The sequence below is a fragment of the Bubalus kerabau genome, chromosome 14 (assembly GCF_029407905.1).
Source record: "Bubalus kerabau isolate K-KA32 ecotype Philippines breed swamp buffalo chromosome 14, PCC_UOA_SB_1v2, whole genome shotgun sequence".
Lineage (NCBI taxonomy): Eukaryota > Metazoa > Chordata > Mammalia > Artiodactyla > Bovidae > Bubalus > Bubalus kerabau.
This window is the reverse complement of record NC_073637.1, coordinates 45,731,711-45,744,430: the sequence shown is the minus strand read 5'-3', so window position 1 is coordinate 45,744,430 and position 12,720 is coordinate 45,731,711. Positions and strand designations below refer to the sequence as shown.

General features: G+C 39.4%; 1 long non-coding RNA gene across 1 annotated transcript; it reads left to right on the top strand.

The window, feature by feature from the left end:
- Window positions 1-3,297: 3,297 nt before the first annotated feature.
- On the top strand, window positions 3,298-12,272 carry LOC129627253 (uncharacterized). Its single transcript, XR_008702510.1, has 3 exons — window positions 3,298-3,386; window positions 8,891-8,998; window positions 12,082-12,272. It is a non-coding gene; the product is annotated as an uncharacterized LOC129627253 (long non-coding RNA).
- Window positions 12,273-12,720: the final 448 nt, after the last annotated feature.

The window sequence follows — 12,720 nt, the reverse complement described above, 5'->3', positions numbered from 1 at the left end:
CCGCCAACAGTGCAATGCAAGGGGGTTCTCTTTTCTCCACACCCTCTCCAGCATTTATTGTTTGTAGATTTTTTTGATGATGGTGTGAGGTAATACCTCCTTGTAGTTTTGATTTGCATTTCTCTGATAATGAGTGACATTGAGCAGCTTTTCATTAGCCATCTGTCTGTCTTCTTTGGAGAAATGTCTGTTTAGGTCTTCTGCCCACTCTGCCTTGCAGTACTGAAGGAAGCCACACACTCTACCACTTAACTCTTTAATAACTGGAGCCCTGTCGTATACATCAAAGTTTGAAAACCACCTCTTTACGAGATCTCTTATCTATCTCATCTCACCTCAGAAAGTCTCATTAAGCCTCAGAGACCCACTATTATCATGACTGTGGTCTCTGTATTTTCCTGTGAGAGGATCTGGGGCTGAATGAGGGAAAGCCCATTTCTTAGGGTTTTACTGGCAGTGTCAGCCAAGGATGCTGTCTGCCTCAGGAACCACACGGAGATAATAGCACTGTCTTTGAATTGCATCTTCGTTACTTAAGGCCTTGGTATTTTCTTTGACCTTTCAGAATTTCAGTTCCTCCTCTGTAAGATGGGAGGCAGAAATCTCTATCTCAAGACTATAATAAAGATTAAACAATATTATGGTGTAAAGCACACAGGAGAGTGCCTGAAGCATGGTAGGCCGTCGCTATGAACAAGGTAAGCAGAAGCTGCAGGGCTGTCTTCTGTACCAAGGGAGCAGATAAACGCAGTTGGAAAGAACAGGTGGTAACAGTGGAAAGGAAACAGGCTGCCAATCCCCAGGGCTCAGAGAAGAAAGGAAAGAGGGCTTTGGGGAGCTGGCGAAAGACCCGGAATGTCCTTCGGGTTTTATGTTGGCAAGAAGCCTCAGCTGCCCACAGCTGCTCACCTACCAACTCTTTGGAATTTTAGATTTCAGGCACGAGATGATTTATATGGTTGCTCGAGAGTGGTAAGTAATGAAGAAACTAAGGGTCCATAAAATGACCAGTTTAGTAAAACTTCTGGTTTTTCTTTCTTTGCTGGTGGTGCCCTGCCAAGACCTCCAATCAAACTTGGCTCTGGGCTTCCCTGCTCTGTGCCCAGCAGCTCACTGGCGAGCTCTCTGTCTAGGTGATTAGCCCGTGGCCACACTGCTTATCGAGCTTTGCCCAGCCTTCTCCAGTGCGAATGCTCGGGGCTCTTCACTATGCAGTGAAAATAAACAGCAGTGTAAATGGTCTCCTGGCTACTCAATCCAAACCAATAAGGAAAACCTGCTTTACAAGCTTCCACTGAAACTTCTAGTAGAATAAGCAACTGATAATTCTACACCAAATGTCTGGCTTTTAGCCAGGACTAACAACTGTTCCCTTTTTGTAAGCCACATTCTGGTGACCATGGAGAGTCAAAATAGACATTTTGATTCTAGAGCAATTAAAAAAAAGGTGAAATCACAGTGCCTTTATGCAAACTAACCATAGGTTTAGGATGAGGACAAAATTAGCTTAAAACCTTTAAAGAAATTGGTCAACTGCCAAACATTCTGTAAGAAAAAAAAAAAAGAGCTCAACAAAGTATTACTGTTTTTTAAATTGCTGGTGCTCGTTGCTGTTAGATTTGGGTTGCCAGATTTAGCAAATAAAAATACAGTGCCACTTCTCTTGCCATATGAGGTTGTGCCAAGAAGAAAGATACCTATGAACTAGGAAGTGGGTCTTCAATAGACCTCAAATCTGTCAGTGCCTTGATCTTAGACTTCCCAGCCTCCATAACTATGAGAAATAAATTTATACTGTTTATAAGCTAAAAATAAAAATTTTTTAAATTTAACAAGGTGCCCAGTTAAACTGGAATATCAAATAAACAACTAATAATTTTCTAGCATAAGGATGTCCCAAATATTACATAGAGCATATTTATGCTAAAAAAGTACTTATTGTTTATCTGATTCAAATTTAACTAGATGTTGTCTATTTTATCTGACAACCTTAATTTAGATGCATTTCCACTATGATGTCAAGAGATATGAGAAGGGCAGAGTAACACATAAAAATTCTGATGAGATAGTTAAACCTCGTTGCTAGGTCAAAAGATAATTCTGACATAATTCTTTTTGTCATTTGCCCTCTAATTAAATTAATCTTATGTATTTCCACCAAGCTTTAAAGTTAGAATTTTTATTGTTTTTTTTAATATGTGTGAGGGAAAGAATTAATATGTATTGAGTATTTACAAGATGCCAAGCATTTTTCTAGGCACTTTAGATATCATTTATATTACTAAAAAAATTATTTTGCTATATAATTTCAATTTGAAAGTACTCAGCAGGGTAAAAATATTATCATCTGAATGGATCTTTGTAATATATGGGGTGGCTAAGACCATTTAAGTCAATAATAATTTACTGAACCCAAGAAGACTGTTCTAAGCAGTCACCCTAAGGAAGGATAACTTTTATTCACTTATCTTTAGGCAAAAATAGCCTTCATTTCAAGCACAAACACCCTGATTAGTAGCAGAACATAGTAATTCAAACATGAAGGGAAAAGAATCAATGAACTTTAACAATTTTGCTAATTACTCCTGTTTGTGGATATAATTGTTCTTGCAACTAACATCCATTGAGAGGATCTAAGCACCGGGAAAAGAGGCTGAGACTATAGTCCTTGAACTCGTATTGCTGATGATCTGGTAGGGGACAGACCAGTGTGACCTTGGCTGCAAAGGACCTCTTAGGGTGTGAACACAATTTTGCATTCCAAAATCTCCCCACAGGCAGACAGTCAACAATGTGAAGGTACCTCAAATTCTCTGTACACTCAGCATATGGATTCACATTCAGATGCACATTTGGCACACTACAGAAATAGTAAAGGATTATAAAGGGAAGCAAATAAATGGAATGCTCCATGAATTGGAGTAAATGTGACTTACAGAATTTCCTTAGTGACCAACATCACACTACATAATGCGGGTGCATATTTTACTAATTGAACTGACATCGTCACATTGGTCAATGAGGTCTACTTGAGTATCATTGCAATTCTGTTTTTCAAGTGGTCTAGCATAGGCAGACAGAGAAGGCAATGGCACCCCACTCCAGTACTCTTGCCTGGAGAATCCCATGGACGGAGGAGCCTGGTGTGCTGCAATCCATGGGGTCGCTAAGAGTCAGACACGACTGAGCGATTTCACTTTCACTTTCCAAGCTTTCATGCATTGGAGAAGGAAACGGCAGCCCACTCCAGTGTTCTTGCCTGGAGAATCCCATGGACGGAGGAGCCTGGTAGGCTGCAGTCCATGGGGTTGCACAGAGTCGGACCCGACTGAAGCGACTTAGCAGCAGCAGCAGCAGAGGCTACCTCACACCTGATAAAGTGCTTGGTAAATTGAATGTTTCTTAAACTCAATGTTAACTTGATAACAGTCATTGGCATTGATGTTCTTAAAGTCATGTATGTTTCATGGGTGTTTGAGCTACTGAGTTAGGTTGGCTGAAACCAGACATGTGGTGGAAAGTGAAGCATTGAGTCAATCCTTCAATTTCATTTCAATTTTTAAAAAAAACTTGACTTTGAGTTAAACTGGAAACTTCAGTTTTTTCAGATCCCCTAACTACCTAATTTTTCCTCTTAAAGACACAATTATGCCAGGTTCGATGCACGATACTGGATGCTTGGGGCTAGTGCACTGGGACAACCCAGAGGGATGGTATGGGGAGGGAGGAGGGAGGAGGGTTCAGGATGGGGAACACATGTACACCTGTGGCGGATTCATTTTGATATTTGGCAAAACTAATACAATTTTGTAAAGTATAAAAATAAAATAAAATTTAAAAAAAGACACAATTATGATATCATTAAGTATGATATCATTAAGAGTATCATTAAGGGTTATTGTTGTTGTTGTTTTCAGTTGCCAAGTCATGCCCGACTCTTTGCGATGCCATGGACTGTAGCCTGCCAAGCTCCTCTGTCCATAGGAGTCTCCAGGCAAGAATACTGGAGTGGGTAAATTGCCATTTCCTTCTCCAGGGGATCTTCTTGGACCCGGTGTCAAACCCATGTCTCCTGTTTAGCAGGAAGTTTCTTTACAGCTGAGCCAGTATCTTTAAGGGTATTCACGTTTTAATCAACCTAGGTGTCCATGTGGCTCAGCCCCCGTGAGTTCACCCTCAATTTCAGCACCAGTGCCTTCAGGTCTCTCCCACTTTGCTTAAAGAAGGGGTGATCTGGGGCAAGTTCCCCAGTGTGTCTGGGTTACCCCAGACCCACCTCCAGTATATTTAGAGAGGGGAAACTTGGTTAAGTGAACAATCTTGAAGACAAGAAGTCATCAAAGGGCAGCATGCAGAACAAGAAGTGAGTACATGAGATGGAGGAGGATTCCAAGACAAAGGAGGCAAAACGAAGAGGGTTCATTCTTTTTTTATCCAATAGTGACTTCCATGTTTCTTGAATATCTGTAACGGATTCTTCTCTGAGTTGCCATACTTTAAATTAGTGTGCAGTCAGAATGAATTCAAACTTTGGTATTTATTTCCTCAATCTGATTACGTTATATGTGAAGCTCTAATTCTATTACCAGTCAACGTTTTGGCCATTATCAACTTAAGACTAATTAAGAGCAAAATAATTACCAGACATCCTGCCACAGTGGAATTTGCTTTTTTCAGTCATTTATAGAGTCTCAATTTATTTTTTATAGAGTAATTAATCTAGTTAGCTTTGATCTTTTCTGTCCCTGTTTAATTGAAGTCAACAGACATTTATCAAGAGCCTTTTTGGTGCCAGGCAATGTGTGATGGTATCCTTCAAATAGGAAAGGATTAGACTTAGAATCCTGAAATTCAGAAGCTTGCAGCTAGGCTAGGAAGAACTGTATAAATCACCTGGTCCACGTTCCTCACTTTACAGAGGGTTAAACTTGTTGATAAACTAGAAAGTTCATACACAGAATATAAGATCAAGTAACCTATCCCAAATTACAACTTATTATTTCAAGTTGCTATGTATACTTTAAATGGAAGTTTGAGTTCACCCCATACCATCTTTCCAAGGGAAGGAGAAAGCTGAAATTTAGGATTAGAAATCACAATGTTGGACTTCCCTGGTGGTTCAGTGGATAAGAGTTTGCCTGCAAATGCAGGGGACACAGGTTCAATCCCTGCTTTGGAAAGATTCCACATGCCCCTGAGCAACTAAGCCCTTGGGCCACAACTACTGAGCCTGTGCTCTCAGGCCCACGAGCCACAACTACTGAAGTCCATGAGCCTACACCCTGTGCTCTTCAACAAAGAGAAGCCACCACAATGAGAAGCCTTCACACCGTAATGAAGAGTAGCCCATGCTTGCCGCAAACAGAGAAAGACAAAGACCAGAAAAGAAGACCCAGCGCAGCCAAAAACTAAATAATAAATAAATTTCAAAAAATAGAAGATGTTTAAAAAAATGCACCTTTTGGCTGCTCAGACACCTTTCAACTGTCCCTACTCTTCTACCCAACCTTATCTTCACCAGTAGCTGGCATGGCTCAATCTCCAGAACTGTAGATGTTTTCATTACCGAAAAATAGCTGGTCTTCAAGGGTTTTAAAGGAACAGACAAGGTAAGATTCACTATTGCAGATACATCTTTTAAGACCTTTTGTTCCAGATATATAATCCAAAGCAAACTTTATTTTTTTTTATGAGTGCTCATAATCACATCATTAGATGCAATGGGGACAAAGAAATTTTTGAATGTTGATTTTACTGAGAAACATATGAATATAGTTAGCCTTTTAAATCATAGAGATAATTATTTTATAATAACTTAAGGGTATAATCCTTAAAAATATTGAATCACTATATTGTAATCTGAAACTAATATAATATTGTAAATCAACTAGATTTCAATAACAAATTAAAAAGAAATAAACCATATAGATAAACAGAGAATTTGGAAGGACAGAGATCCTTAGAAGTGGTTTTCTCTAAATGTTGAGCTTATGGGTGGTTTTGCTTTGAGATTTTGCTTATTTCTGTGACTGTTTTCCATGAATACAGAAGCAGAAGAAAAAATTTTAAATCATGTTTCCTAATCTGTAAAGGACAAGCAGATGTAGGTACAAGAACATACATGTTTCTTTGTGCAGTGTTTATACCAGCACAAAGTAAGCAAGCGAACTAAATGGTTGAAAAGGTTAAAGACAATGGAATATTGTGAATCAAACTAATGTCTAACGATAGAGATTGGTTAAATCCAATGGAAAATCAGGAGCCTATAGAAAAGGATGTTGTATATTTGTATATATTTCATGGGAAATCATCCACAATAAATGTTATGTAACTTAATATATACTTTGAGCCCATCTATATTAGAAATCACTGAAAGGATATACAGTTGAACTTTGAACAAGCTGGATTTCAGGGTGCCAAGCCCCCCAACACACACACACACTGTAAAAAATCCAAGTATAACTTACAGTCAGCCCTTTGTATCTGTGGTTCTGTCTTCTAAGAGGAAATGGTACCCAGATGAGAGTTCTTATCTGTGCTGGTACTTTCTTATGGCTGGGCTTGTGATTTTATTTTTTATTTGATTTTACAATCATTACCATTTTACATGTTCTTTAAATATGAGTCCTCCAAGATTCTATTTTTTCTAAACATAAATTTCTGGTGTAACTGTAGAAGGCAAACATAGATAGAATGGTAGCTAAATGAACTTAAAGAATATAACTTCTTATCTATCCTTGAGCACTATCTTCCTTATCATGAGGATGATAAATTCATATTTATCCTAGATTACTTTGAGTGAATCTGTTTTAACGCCACTGGTGAATATGAAAAAGAGAGGTAAAAATATTTGAGTTTGATTGTTATATCTGCAAGTTACAGTCTTTTCTAAGTTTTATTATTGATGAATTTTATTGTATAATATTTATGTATTATGTTACATATGATGAATTATGTTGCATAAACAGAAAAAACTATTTCAGTGAGTGGAGAAAATAAATGATAATTTCATTTAAAATCCTAGGAAAATAGAATTTATAATAGAATTGAATTCTATTGTTAGATTCTATAATAGAATTTGAATATTAAATCATGTACAATCTCTATTCTATCTAATGAACTTAGTATTTATTTACAGAGTGGCTGAGTGGTAAAGAATCCACCTGCTAATACAGGAGATGTAGGACATGTGGGTTTGATCCCTGGCTTGGGAAGATCCCCTGGAGAAGGGCATGGCAACCAACTCCAGTATTGACTGGAGAATCGCATGGACAGAGGAACCTGGTGGGCTATAGTCCATAGGGTGGTAAAAAGTTGGACATGACTGAGCACACACACACACACTTATGTACACAAATTTGACCCTATATACTAGATGAGAAATGACCCAGCTATACATATTATTTTCAGTGAGCTTGTGATTAAATTTAGGAGAAATATATAACAAAAATAAAACGATGACTAATACAAGTTAGTAGGTAAGTAGGAGAAGGCAATGGCAACCCACTCCAGTACTCTTGCCTGGAAAATCCCATGGATGGAGGAGCCTGGTAGGCTGCAGTCCATGGGGTCGCAAAGAGTCGGACACGACTGAGCAACTTCACTTTCACTTTTCACTTTCATGCATTGGAGAAGGAAATGGCGACCCACTCCAGTGCTCTTGCCTGGAGAATCCCAGGGACGGGGAAGCCTGGTGGGCTGCCATCTATGGGGTCGCACAGAGTCGGACACGACTGAAGTGACTTAGCAGCAGCAGCAGCAGTGGTAAATTATGACTGGTGTGATAGGTCTAAGACATAATCAACGTGTATAATAAATCAATGTGTATTTATCAAGGGACATATTGTGAAGGAGCTGCTACTAGATTTAAGCTTTGACTAAAAATAGGCAGAGGGAAGAAGGTAGGACATGCCAAACCAGACCATAATATGGGGATGTGTGTGTGTGTGTGTGCTTACTTGTTCAGTCATGTCTGACTCTTTGTGACCCCATGGACTGTAGCCCACCAGGCTCCTCTGTCCATGGGATTCTCCAGGCAAAAATAACAGAGTGGGTTGCCATGTTCTCCTCCAGGGGAATCTTCGTGACCCAGCAATCGAACCCAGGTCTCCCACATTGCAGGAGGATTCTTTACCTGCTGAACCACCAGAGAAGCCCAAGAATATTGGCGTGGGTAGCCTATCCCTTCAATATTCAGAAAACTAAGATCATGGCATCTGGTCCATTACTTAATGGCAAATAGATGGGGAAACAGTGGAAATAGTGACAGACTTTATTTTGGGGGGCTCCAAAATCACTGCAGATGGTGACTGCAGCCATGAAATTAAAAGACGCTTGCTCCTTGGAAGAAAAGTTATGACCAACCTAGACAGCATATTAGAAAGCAGAGACGTTACTTTGCCAACAAAGATCTGTGTAGTCAAGGCTATGGTTTTTCCAGTAGTCATGTATGGATGTGAGAGTTGGACTCTAAAGAAGGCTGAGAGTGGAAGAATTGATGCTTTTGAACTGTGGTGTTGGAGAAAACTCTTGAGAGTCCCTTGGACTGCAAGGAGATCCATCCAGTCCATCCTAAAGGAAATCAGTCCTAAATATTCATTGGAAGGACTGATGCTACAGCTGAAACTCCAAAACTTTGGCCACCTAATGTGAAGAACTGACTCATTTGAAAAGACCCTGCTGCTGGCAAAGATTGAGGGCAGGAGGAGAAGGGGACGACAGAGGATGAGATGGTTGGATAGCATCACTGACTTAATGGACATGAGTTTGGTAAACTCCAGGAGTTGGTGATGGGCAGGGAGGCCTGGTGTACTGCAGTCCATGGGATCGCAAAGAGTCAGACATAACTGAGTGACTGAACTGAACTGAACTGAGCCTATACCTTCTCCAGGGGAACTTCCCGATCCAGAAATTGAACCGGAGTTTCCTCATTGCAGGCAGTTTCTTTACCAGCTGAGCTACGTGGGATGCTCAAATGGGGATGAGAGTAAGGATAAAGGTAAGGACTATGATACCCTTTTAGAGCAATTAATCCATCAACCTGATTGGAGTGAGAGAATGACAAGAAAAACAGAGCTGAATAAATGGATTAGTGCTAAGTTACAGAGAACTATGAAAGCCAGGAGGAGAAGTCTGGAACTGACCCAATTTGACAATCGGAGACATTTTTTTGTCTCCAAGGAGAAAAAAGATAATGTTAAAATAGCAGTTTAAGAAGATGCATCTGGCAGCAGTATGTAATGTCATCTGGGGGAAGGAAGATTCTCAGTCAGAGAAGGAGACCAGGCTGCATTTGCTTTAGGTGTGTAGACAGGAGGAATGGTTTTAAAGGATATTTCAAAGGAAAAAATGCCCATGATGTAATTAAAAAAAGATATTTGCTTGACTCAGCTTATTTCCTGACCTCTGTAGCCCTCTACTTCCCCAAAGATGTGGCCATTTAAATCCCACCTGACCATAGTTCCCAGAACCTACCCTATACTGGGAAATCAAACCCTTCTTAGTCTCCAGACCAACACTCAAGTTTGATTACTGGGCTTCTTACTTCTTATAACGGAGCTTTTGACTTGATCTCTTCTTCAGACTCTTTTAACTACTCAGTTGTGTTTTCCTGAAATTAAAAAACAAAACCAAAATCTGAAAAGATATAAGCCAAAATTGTAAATGTGATTTTCTAAATAGTAATATTACCCCTCTCTTTTTCTTTCTCATTTTCCTTTTCCAAATATTAGGCTTTCTTGATGAACCATGTAGTACTTTTTAAATGCAAAACTAAATGATAGAAAAAAAAATTCAAACGCATGTATTAAAGGGAACATTATTGGCTAAAATGAGTTGCCGACAGTACCAAAGTTGATGTTGTTGTCCTGATAAGAAACACATCTCCAGCATAGGAAATAAAAAAGAAAGTCATTTCCTGCTCAAGGGTGTAAAGGGTGTGGACATTGCTTCATTCATTCAAATTCAGAGAATCCATCTGCATTCTCAGTTCTCATTTTAAAGTGGAAATAGTGTTTTCTATATAAGTTCAGCCACAAAGAGCCAAAGAATAAGGCTGGGTGTCCTGAGGAGACAGGTCAGTGACTTGCTGGCAAATAATACTCATTTCTTCACAACCAGCACAGACACTCTGACCTGATTAGACAACCAATTCCTGATGGCTACATCCAGCCCAGACACAGAATAGAAATTTGTCCTGAGAAGTCTTCTGTTCAGATCAGACCTAAAAATATTTATCTCGTCTGATTTCAGAGGATGTCCTGGTCTCTAATGAGGAAAACTCTGATGGATCTTCACAGTTGAGGATCTTCACAGTTGAACTTTGCCACCCAGTTGGGCTTCCTTGGTGGATCAGCGGTAAAGAATCTGCCTGCAATGCAGGAGACCTGGGTTCAATCCCTGAATCAGAGAGATCCCCTGGAAAAGGGACTGGCGACCCACTCCAGTATTCTTGCCTGGAGAATTCCATAGACAGAAAAGCCTGGCGAGCTACAGTCCATAGGGTCAAAAAGAGTCGGACACAACTGGAAAAATAAATTGAACGAGAGAACATGGATAGCACGTTATCAGCCCCCATCCTAACTGGCCCTACATCCTCCCAAGAATGTGACACCCCATTAGGCAGTGATGTGGAGGACTTCTGGGTATAAGAAGGCAACCCCTCATTCCCCAAAAGAGCTCCAGTCAGTAACGGGTCCTTGTTACCTAAGTCAGTAATTCTCAATCCAGGCACAACTCAAAATCCCGCATGCTGTGCTGTGCTTAGTTGCTCAGTCGTGTCCTATTCTTTGCAACTCCATGGATTGTAGCCTGCCAGGCTCCTCTGTCTATGGGAATTCTCCAGGCAAGAATACTGGAGTGGGTTGCCATGCCCTCTTCCAGGGGATCTTCCCAACAGAACCCAGGTCTTCCAATTTGCAGGCAGATTCTTTACTCTCTGAGCCACCAGCGAAGCCCCTTGAGGAGCATATAAAAATATACTTGTGCCCAGACTTCAATCATTTCTATTCAATCAAGAATCTCTGGGAGTTTGGCCCAAGCATCAGTGTTTTTGTTTTTTGTTTTTAACACCCCATGGTCAAGAGTCATCAATGTAAGCAGTCAAAATCTTTCAAGGAACAGGTAGAACCAACATGGTAACTGCACTGAGAGTGCATCTGAAAAACCCAGGGTGCAGAAAGATGCTGGCAGAGGAGCCAACTCCCAGGATGTTCTTGGAACCCTGTGCCACCTGCTTGCTCTGGGACCATAACTCTTGCTGACTATTACATCCATGAATGACACTAGCCTATGTGACCTGAGACGATAGTTCTACAGCTATAACTTAAGCTAATCTGCTTGCCACTGTCTGTGGCTGGATACAAATGCACATGTACATACTTTCACCGGGGTTCCAGAGGAAACTATTGAATTAAATGCTGTTGGCTTTGTTTTTTTCCCCAAATATGAACTTTTCCTTTCTACAGTGTTTTAGCTCTGATGTGCTCTGTATATAATCATATTTTGACATGTTTGGTCAGTCCGGGATCATTGCTCCATGAAGATCTCTGTTCTACTTTACTGACTCCAAAATGAATCTAACCTGTCTGGACACTTAGCCCTTGTCATGACTATCTTACCTGTAAAATCACCAATATTAGTGTTGCTGAGACACAACGCTGAGAAAATATAAACTAAAATCTGTGTAGAACTCATTTAAATTCTCATCTGTTTTCAAGGAAATTCTTAATTATTTCACCCATTGAAATCTTTTGCCTCATTTTGCTAAAATGTCAACTAATTTTCTTTATAAAGTTCCAGACAGTGAAAACAAGCTTTAACAATTGTATATATAATCATACATTTATCATTTACCAGTGGCCTTCTTTTATTTTTCTTTATGGAAATGAGTATACAGCAGAAGTTCAGAATATTCAGATATATGGATCACAGACGTCTTCCGGAGATAGATTGATTTTTACAAGTAAATCAATGTATGAGTAAATGAAGAAATGTAAAGATGGGTAAATATAAAGAAAGCTGGGCATGGACCAGTTATGTGAGTATGTAACAAACATGCATTATTATTATACATTACTATAGCACTGAATGGAGGACATGGCAACCCATTCCAGTATTCTTGCCTAGAGAATCCCAGAGACAGAAGAGCCTGGTGGGCTGCCGTCCATGGGGTCACAGAGAGTCAGATACGACTGAGTGACTAAGCACACAGCACTGAATTTTAGTGAAATATGTTCATAAAATATGACTCTTTTTTCAAAGGAGTATGTATGTAGATGTATATAAGATTCAGTAGTATTGCTTGATGTAGGTGGTTTCCTAGTTGGTTGTTTTTGTTTACAGAAGGTAAAAATTACATAAATAAATGCTGATTAAGTAATTATTTAATTGAGAAAAGGATGAACATAGCTCATCTTCAGAATGTGCCTTATGAAAATGGTTATTGTTAATCCAAGTCTTTTCACTGAGTTTTATTAAAAAAAACAAAACCACGTAGTTTTTAAATCTCCGTGGGTATTGAAATAGACATATGAAGATAATAAATATTATTGAAGTTTCTTATCTAATGTTAGTTAGTTCCTAGATATTGATGTGTTCTTACATATAAATAGATGAAGTTCTAATCACAGGCAATAGTTTAAAAGGAGGCAAATGTGGCTCAGTAAGAAAGAAGAATAATGACTCATCTTTACATATACCACTAATTCTCTCTTCCTAGTT